Source organism: Pagrus major, chromosome 5, assembly GCF_040436345.1.
Source record: "Pagrus major chromosome 5, Pma_NU_1.0".
In the NCBI taxonomy this organism is placed as follows: Eukaryota; Metazoa; Chordata; class Actinopteri; order Spariformes; family Sparidae; genus Pagrus; species Pagrus major.
Genome location: NC_133219.1, coordinates 23,253,166 through 23,262,981, shown reverse-complemented (window position 1 = coordinate 23,262,981; position 9,816 = coordinate 23,253,166).

The following is a 9,816-nucleotide window of genomic DNA, read 5'->3' as shown; positions in this document are numbered from 1 at the left end:
CGTTTTAACTTTATTCAAAACATGTTGGATTCATTCGTGTTGAAATGAAAAGTATTTTTTAGGATCAGGCGCTTAAGTAGACACTTCTTGAGAATGACATGTATTGCAGTACACACATGTGGACACAAACACACACACAAACCAGCTGGAGACTTCCTGACTTCCAATTGGTGAGAAGTGGTGTGATGTGTATGAGGTGACTGGGGTGTGTGTGTGTGTGTGTGTGCGTGTAACAGGAGAGTGTGTGTGTATTTGCAGTTGCGTGTTTGGCGGGTGGTGTCAGAGGGGCTTTGTGTGGCAAATAACACGACAGACAGACAGAGTGGTGTGATATCAAGTCTATCTCTTAGACGGCTGCACACACACATACACACACACACACACACGCACACACACACACACTCACAAACGTACACTCGTTGTGATAACCCCCGGTCGGCTGGGAACCCTCGTCTGCAGCCAAACTTTTTGTCACAGAGAACAAAGGTGTTAAGCACGCCAATTTTCTTTCTGAATGATCTGATCTGATGAGCACATTCCTTTCCGCTGCCGATATTTCCTTCATTATATAATCAAGCAGAGAAAAGCTACATGTGCATGTAGCTGTTGGTAGTAAATCACATCTTATCCTCAGATACTTTTTGTTAACAGCTGTTGAGTCAGCAAATGCAGTTTGTAATGTTATATTAGGCATTTTATGTCTTTAACAATAAGCCCACTGCGGACAGACGACTTAAAACTAGAGGAGAGAAATGACACAGAGATCTCTAACAGGACCCAAACCACGGATGTTGAATCCTAAAGTCAGTGGCCTCAACCTCCAGACCACCAGGGCACCAAAACAAAAGTAAGTTTGGATGTGTTGGACCAGGGCTGTTGGATATATGAGTGAAAACACACGTGGCGGTGTCCTGGTATGCAATCAGTCATACCATGTTCAAATACCAAACCCAAAACTCTGTTTTAATTAGTTTGTGATGACTTTTTTTTGTCATAAAAACATAAACTTTTCATTTTTTACCAGTTTTAATCTTTGATATAAAAATTACAGCACAATATTGTAACTATCCTGCATATAATGCTGCGTTCCACTGCAAGTCAGAAGTCTGAATTTCCGATCGGTATGTCCAACTTCCAATCTAAAAGTGTTTCAGCGCATTTCGGAAAAACTTTAACGTGTGTGAACTTCACAAGCAGCTACAGCAGCTGATTTAACAGTTAAGGGCACTTAAAAAAAAGACAGGATGAGTCGGCCACATACTCTCAAAGACTTCTATTGAGCACAGATCTACTGATTGAAAGTAAAAATGACAATTACAAATTGTGTTTTTTTGTTTCACAAACACTATATGAAGTAATAATTGATGAAGAGGTAAAAAGTCATTTTTCACTATGTGCGCTGCCGTACTGCTGTGATGTCATTACTGTGTGTTTATGTCGGCAAACTCAGGCTGCGTGGATCTTGCCCGAGTACAATGGAACGCACCATAAGCATACTGAATATATCTGCACACTGCGTAATGTGACCTTCTTGTCTTGAAGGAGACAAGACCCAAGTATGTAAAAAACAAACAAACAGGAAACACTGAACATGAATAAATGAACAGCAAAACATGACTTAAGAAACATGATGAGCTGTGTCACTGAGGTCACGGTTAGATCCATTTCACCAGTGACAGTTAAGTAAGGTAATGAATGTGCCATGCCGCATAAGTGCTGTTACCATGGTTACCTGCACATAAGTATGGGCTATGTATACTTAACAGATTTAGAAATGTGGTTCACTGTTCACGGGTTGGCCGCAACTTTGTTTGAGGTGTCCTACTGTGGGATTTGAACTCATTCCTGTCAACCAATGAGAAACAAGTATGATTACAGTAGATTGACCTCGTCACCACTGCAGCTTAAGGCCCCGACACACCAGGGCTGCGGCCAATTGTCTGGCACTGTCAGGACAGTCAGTGAGCGTCCCACACCATCTGCGGCAGCGCGTCGGTGAGAGAACTCACTGTTATTGGCTGTTCAGGTAAGCGGACCAGTGGCGGAAAAGGGAAACGGGACCAGAACATACAAGCTAGCTGGCCGTCAGCTGTAGTCTTTGCGGCGTGTTCAGGTGCAGCTTTCTGGCCGAGATGAAGGAGACCTGAAATGACACGACAGTCAACCTTTTCTCTGAGTTGTATGGGAGGTGAATCTTGGCCAAGGTAAAACTCCGGGACAGTTGGGCAGAGGACACATCTTCAGTAGTGTGCCCTTGCATCACTGGGTGTTTAAGTCTTTTACTATACACCCTCCGTAATGGGGGATGATCAGCCCTCCGCTTGTGTCCTGTGCTCAACCGCCTCCGAAATTCACCCTTAAGTGGTACTTTGGGCCCAGCACAGGTCGTTCAGCTTGAGCCAAATCCAGTGGCTGCCTCTGAGACTGCTCTGATGGTCTTCCGCAGGGCCTGACCGTGGCTTCCTAGATCCACCTGATGGTAGAGGATGCCACAAATCCTCTGCATCCCACTTCAACTGGATAGACTTTGGTGTTCCAGCCACGCTGCTTCGCTTCTGCTACTAGTTCTGCATAGTGCAGCCTCTTACGCTCATAGGCCACCCAGGAACTGTGAGCTCTATGAGGTAAGCAGCCTTTAGTGAAGGGTACCAGAGTACCAAGTCTGGCCTGAGGTTGGTGGAGGCGATCTCTGGTGGGAAAATTAGTTTCTGTCTGCAAGAGTATTCTTACGAGGTAAGCATCCCTGACCATGAGTTTATGTGGGGTTTTGCACAGGTATAATGTGACAAAAGAGCCAAAGATTTTAATTATTTCACTCGCTATATTCACCACACATAAGCTCAATATGAAAAACATTAATTATCTGGCAAGCCCTTAAACATGAAGATGTTTTTACCACATTGCCTTCAGCCTTGTCCCTGACTTCCCTTAGATCCGGGATTTCCCATAATTTTTGTCTCTCTCATGTGTTGTTTATATTACGTCTCCCCAGGAAGAGTGGAGGAAGTTGTGCAGGAAGAGGATGTCTGAGCCGCTCTGACCTGACTGGATAGAAGGACCAGGAAGTGCCCTTTTGTCTTTCTGAACAATCCAGCAGCATTCGAAATGACAAGTCATCCCTTCAGGCAGAAACCAGACAGGTTTTGTTTGTCATGTAATTATTGTGAAATGCCTCTCCTGCTCATTATAGCACTGAGGCGAGTGGCTCAAAGTGCAAAGAGTGTGAATTAGGTCTGTTCTCTGCATGTTTGGATCCTACTGTTGACCTGGTTGCACATTATTGTGCATGAAGCAACAGGCAGCAATACCAAACCTTATTTAGCACTGTTATGCGCTCTAATTACATTTAAATGAACTCAGGGAACTTTCTATAGTCATATGTAATTTTCCATGTGACTTGTTGTGTCTAGTGAGGGCGGGTTGGAATATTTCTAAAGGTTTTGAAAACTTAACTTGCTTTTTTTCCAAAATAAACGGGTCAAAATTCTGCCGATGAAAATAAAAACTGAAGTCACCAAATGTGCAAATATCAGCAACTTCCTGCAGACTGTCCGTTGGTTGAGTTAAGCCTCGGGTAACTTCTATCACCTACATGTTTTTCTGTGATTTCATAAAAAGCAATGGTGAAAAGCGCATTGATAATCTCTATTCAGATGATCGCAGGGCCGGCCCGAGGCATAAGCGAACTAAGCGGCTGCTCGAGAAAAAAAATTCGAACTTTTTCTTTTTTTACACATTAAATAAATTAAACAAGTCCCATCCCAAAAATGCACCAGAATACAGGAAATCACATCAACCAAATTCAGAATTTCCTGGGACAGGACCCCCAGACCCCCCTTCCCCCATTTGCACCCACTTTCATACAAATAAGGTAGGGGGGGTCCTTATGTATTTGTGCCCAGGGGGACAGTAGTTCATAATCCGTCACTGTATTAATACAATTTATAATGTAACATTATAGTGTGACATTTGTGTCAGTAATTGTCAAGCACAGGTGACTCCCCAAAAGGCTTGGGCCGGCACTGGATGATCGGTTATGCTTTCCAGCCCGGTCGCCAGAAAAAAATGTTGGCATTTCATGTTTCTGCAGACCACAAGAAGGTGTTTCAATATTTGTAAGTGCGAAACCACTGGATGTTTAAAACATGCTGTTGGGATTATTTTTAACAAGACGTTGGGGGATTTCCAGCAGTTTTGTGTCGACACAACCAGGTTAACCAAAAACGATTTTTTTCTAAATCTAACCAAGTGGTTACCAAAGTTTCTAACCAGACCACAAGGACAGCGTGTCACAATGTAAAATTGCAAGATAAAGAGATGTGAAGTTTCAACATATCCACAGTTTGCAGAAACGTACAACATTTATCCTAGCGGTTGGGTTGTGCTTTTTTCATTTTTCTCGTCAGTCTTGAGTCATTTATAGCTTTATATCAAAAGGAACTTCAAGGTTTCATAAGCTATACAAGTACCCCTCAGGTGATTTCTAAATGCTAATTCAGAAGTCGTTATGTTCTTTACTTTTTTGTTAAGTTTTATACTCAAAATAAAGGATGAGAAATAACAATACCAAACTAGACTTACACACAGGCATACTGGAGTCCAGTCATCAGATGCAACATTGAAATGAAGCGTACCCACTTGGGGCACTAGGACAAGGCTTTCACTGAATTAATATGTATTTGATTGTATGCTTTGACAGGCTGAGACGCTCTCCTGCAGTGAACACTACCTTCTGCTCCAGTGTTGGATCACAAGGGCGCTGGAGTTAAAGTCTGCGCCAGAACTACTCAGTTAGACATTTTGCACCTGCACGTGTCACCTAGTTTTTTCTTGTTCACTTAATTACTTTTCACTGTTGAGAAGGAAACTTTTAACCAGCAGCAACAACAGAAAAAAACACAGTTAATGAAATCTCTCAAGTCGCCAGAATAAAATCTGGTATTGTACATTAATGTAAACCATGTTTCCTTTGTGTCATATCAACATTCACGTGTCATATCAACATTCACGTGTCATATCAACATTCACGTGTCATATCACTGACTTGGGATGACTTTCAAGCAGGGGATGGCTGCGGTGTAACAGGGGAGTGAGACAGCTGCCAAAGCCAGAGACGCAGTTTCAACATTTGTAAGAGTGAAACCACTGGGTAGTTTTGATTTGACGTTGGGACATTTTGACGCCATGGCGACAGAACCAGGTAAAAGCCAAAACATGATCTTTTCCTAACCCTAACAAAGTGGTGTTTGTGGAACCAGACCATAATCACAGCGTTGTCACAACCTAAAATTGAAAACTGCAACTGTGGTCTGAGATGGACATGTTTCATTTCTGGACGAAAAAGCAGTAAACATTAATTACATAATCATCCAAATGCTTCAAAGTTCGAAGAGCTTTTTCTGTGTGGAGGTTTTATGTCCTTGACTGGGATCAGATTTGGAAAGTTTTTCTCACAGATTTGCCTAAAAGCTGACTTTGAGGAGAGTTCAAAATCAATTATCCTAAAATATATATCAGTATCAAATAATAGTGAAGACATTTCTTTACTGTCCTATTTCTAACCTAGTCTGAGCTCCACCAAGCTGTGAGACCCACCTCTACAGCTTCCTTATATTCATATTCATCGACTCTGCGGGTCAGTGCCATGTTCCATAACACTCACAGTATGAATTAAACACACAAACAGTTTGTGCTTTGTTATGTTTGTGCTGTGAATGGTATGAAGTGTTTGTTGGTTTGTGGGCATCATTCATTCAGCGGTGGACATCTGTGGGCTCATGTGTTCTCCAGCTGTCCTGTCACAGCCCTGCAGCACAGTCTTCAGTTAACCAACATCAAACGCTCCCTCCCCCTCCTCTCATCTTCACATCCTCCACATGGGTGTGTTTGGTGCGTGAGTCACTACTGTAGGTATGCAAAGGTGTTACGCTGCAGGACGGTATCAACCTGCCACACTCTGTGTAAAGGTGCATCCCTTTAAACAACATGACTCTGTCTTGTTGGTTTCATCGCTCCGTGAGCTCAACTAGAAAATAAGAAGTCATTTCCAAAAGCAGAAATTTTACATCACAATGTACATCACAGACTGAAATCATCAGCTAAAAATTACAAAGAAACCAAATCATCTGGTTTGCCGAATTCCCCTAAATATCCCAAATTGTGGGGTCAACCTCTTCCGATGAAATTCTGTTTACGAGTCAACAGAATAAACACTTTGGTAAACTCTTTCAGTTGTGAAATGAAACAGCAATGGATGAGATCCTGTCCTCTGGCAAGTAAATCAATCTTTTCTCTGTGTGTGTTGGCAACATCCAAACTGCACTAAGAACTCTGAGCCAAGCATGTTGTATCAGACTCAGTTTACAAGCATCCTGTCTTCATGCAGTGAAGAGACGGGAGGATCTGGACTGGCTGGCCTCTTCTGTTTTAAAGACACAGTCGCTCTCAAAAGTTATTGCATCGTCAGTGTTGACAAGCAGTATTCTTTCAGGGTGTCCAGACTTCCTAACCGATATGATATTTCCTGTAATGTCGAAGTATAGGTTTTTACATATCAGGTCGAGTTTCTCACTCAGATATAATATTTTTTATTTTACTTGGATGTTTAGGGTTGGTTAACCCAAATTACACCAACACAAAAAATATTTTAAAAAATTGAAAATTGAAAAAAGTTCACAATACAATTGAGCATGCTGAGTGAATCAGAGTTTTTATTGGGACTGTTTCTTTGGTAGAAAATAGTTATAAAGACAAGACAATGCATGGGAACTCTTATTTTGAAAAGTTGCTGAATTTCTAAAATGCCTTTATTTTAATGTTGTGAGCATCACAAGGAAATGCCATTCACCTCTATTGTATTAGAGTGGAGACAGAAATCTTAGACATGAATATCTTCTGTCTTTCATTCTGCCATGTGCTCAATGACTTTACTTATTTGTTTTCAATTTACTTCAATGCGCCCGGCCTACGACTCCGACATGCTAAACTACTAACAGCCCATGTTAAGTATGTCTTAGTGTCTTTGAACATCATTTGTGATGAGAAAACAAAACATTTCCACCCCAAATAGTTTGCTCACTGGCCATAGTTCATGAGCATCTCTCCTGTGTGGCTGCAGATCAGTTGAAATCACACTGGATGCCATGAGAGTTAGCACGACTTGGTTAGCATTCAGCCCCAGAGTACTTAGGAGGGTGTTACTGAGGGAGGAAAGAAATTAGCTGTGTTGCTTTTGTGTTGCACTGGCCTCCCTTTCCATCCCCCCTTCTCTAGTTCAAGTACAGTTAGCTCTGTAGATCTCCGGGCGGGACATTTTTGTCAAAGTTTATGGCCTGCTAGGCTGTTATCCTGCATTGCTCTGTGCACAAGAGCATAGCTTGAAAAAAATGTGACTGTTAAAATAGGGTTTCGACTTCCTAGCATCTTGGCTTGATGATTCGAATCATCGATGTTTAGGAGGCAGCCCTGATGGAGACCAAAACAGAGCTAAAAGGACGAATATGGGCTTTCCAAGAAATAGGACTTTACAGGAATGCAAATATGTTGCCAATGTTGCTCCGTTAGCAACATTAGCAACATTACCAGATGTATAAATAGGTCGCTATTATCAGTAAACGATTTGAGGGGGGATGATGGGGATCAGTCCCGTTAGCAAAATGAGCAAAGCATACCCCCACTAGCCTGCCTGACTCATTAATCCTGAGACTGAGGTGTGTGCTGGTTGCAATCTTTAGCCGCGACCATGGCTCTGACCCAAAAAAGGCCCAAAGCACTCACCTACTGACTATCATTTTTTTCCGCATATAATTAACTACAACTGACCCAATTCATTTTGATCAGTCGCAGGACTGGAAATCAAGTGAACAAAATATAAAACAAAAATTACAAGCAATGACTGAAGTCATTCTTTAGGTGATAAAGACATATTATGAGTTTTCCTCTTGAAAATACCAAGAGTATCCGTCATTTTGGGATCAAAAGTAGATTTGGTGGGGAAATAACTCATCACAGCCACTTTCCCACCGAGTGCTGGCGCTGGATTTGACACAAAGTCCCTTTGTTTGGCCAAGTGCCGCAAATTCAATGGCGAACATTCAAAGCGAGCGCAGGGTCACGGTTCAGGGATTAGGGTCAGTTTAAAGGTTTGATGGAGGAGAGCGAGGAAGGGGTCAGGGTTAAGGTTTGAACTGGCATGGGGGGACGGCCCCACCACACAGGAAAGAAATGTGTACATGCCTACAAATGAATTTGGTTTGAATGCTGATTTTATGGTCCCTAGTGATGTTTTCCAAGGGATTACTTTCCTTGCCATAGCTGATTAGGCTGACACACCGCCTGTCACATTTGAATGCCTGAATGGTGCGACTGAGAAGGAAGTTATTTGTTAAACCTCGCTAATGTGATGCAGCGAACTTTAAATATTTTTGAATCAGGTCTTTGAGTTTCGATTTTAAAATATTTGTAAATAAATATGGTTTTGTATCATAAATACGAGCCCTGATTTTTTTTTTGTTTGATCAAAACCTTTCCTTGATTTTCTGACAATTAATAGAACAAATCTGGGATCGTTCCTGGATCTTTAGTGAAAACGTTACACAGCTGTTGTAACACAGTGACTGAAGGAACAGGAATGCACAGATCGATGTTTCCACATGCTCTAATGCTGCTTATTTGAAAGGCATGTTCTTGTTGTGAATGCAGCGTTTCAGCCACGCCAACACATGCAGACACGTAGGGAAATCTCAATGTCATTGAACTGGAGTAACCCTGTTTTAAGGTGAGGCCATACCTCTCAGCCAATCACAATGGGAACTAGAATCAGGCACCCTTCCCTGAGCCAATCAACACGTTTGTGCGTTTTTCTCCCCCCGCTCTCTCTTTTCTCTCTCTTCCCCGTCTCCTTTTCATCCTTTCTGAAATACTATTTCATGAGTAACAGCCCACCCCCAGAGGCGGAAATGGTTTACCATTTGTTGGTGTGTGCCAGTCAGTCACTTTTTGTTTCTCCTAAAGCTCTTGTCCTTGTATCTCTTCAGCTTGTCTGCCACTCCATTGTGTGCTACTCATTCATTCACAAAATACACAATACCGGGGGAAATCCCTCAACCTCCGAGGCCATTTCGCTCATGACTATGTCTGTGTTTGCACTGAACAGGAGTGTCTCCCGTATATTGATCCTTTGCTCTTTGGAGAGGTTGTACTCATGTCAGGAACCTTGTGTCAGTGCGAGCGTGTACTCAAGTATGTGCACAGATGTCAGTACAGTGTAATTCGAGGTTGGAGAACTGTCATATGCCTTCAGGAGTTGCATAATCTATGTCAAGCCAAGTGCACAGCTGTTTCTGTTTCTTACTCAACTCAGATTCCCACAGAATACCATAACATACAGTGAAGCTCATGTGGTCCGTTCCCATACATCAGGTGGATGGGAAGGTGGAGAGGCGAGCTCGTCTCCATAACAAGTCCTTGTTTGATTTGGAGCAAATCTTTGGAGGGGAGTAACATAAACCTGCTTTCGGAGGATCTGTTTTTAATCTGACACGGAGGTAAAAAAAAAATTGGCGATGGGAAAGAAAAAACGGTGACAGCACTACAAGTCAAGTCCATTTTCCTTTACAACATCTTACATCCGTAGACCTCCAATTCAGGTGGAAGAACTCCAGAGAAAACTCTTTAATGGGGAGAGAAAGGGGAGGGACCCCTCTTCCAGGATTAACGACATGTTGTGAATACAGAGTAGACAGAGATAATAGTAGAACCACAGTATGGGCAAACAAAATGAAAAGATTAAGAAACACAACGACAACACAACATACA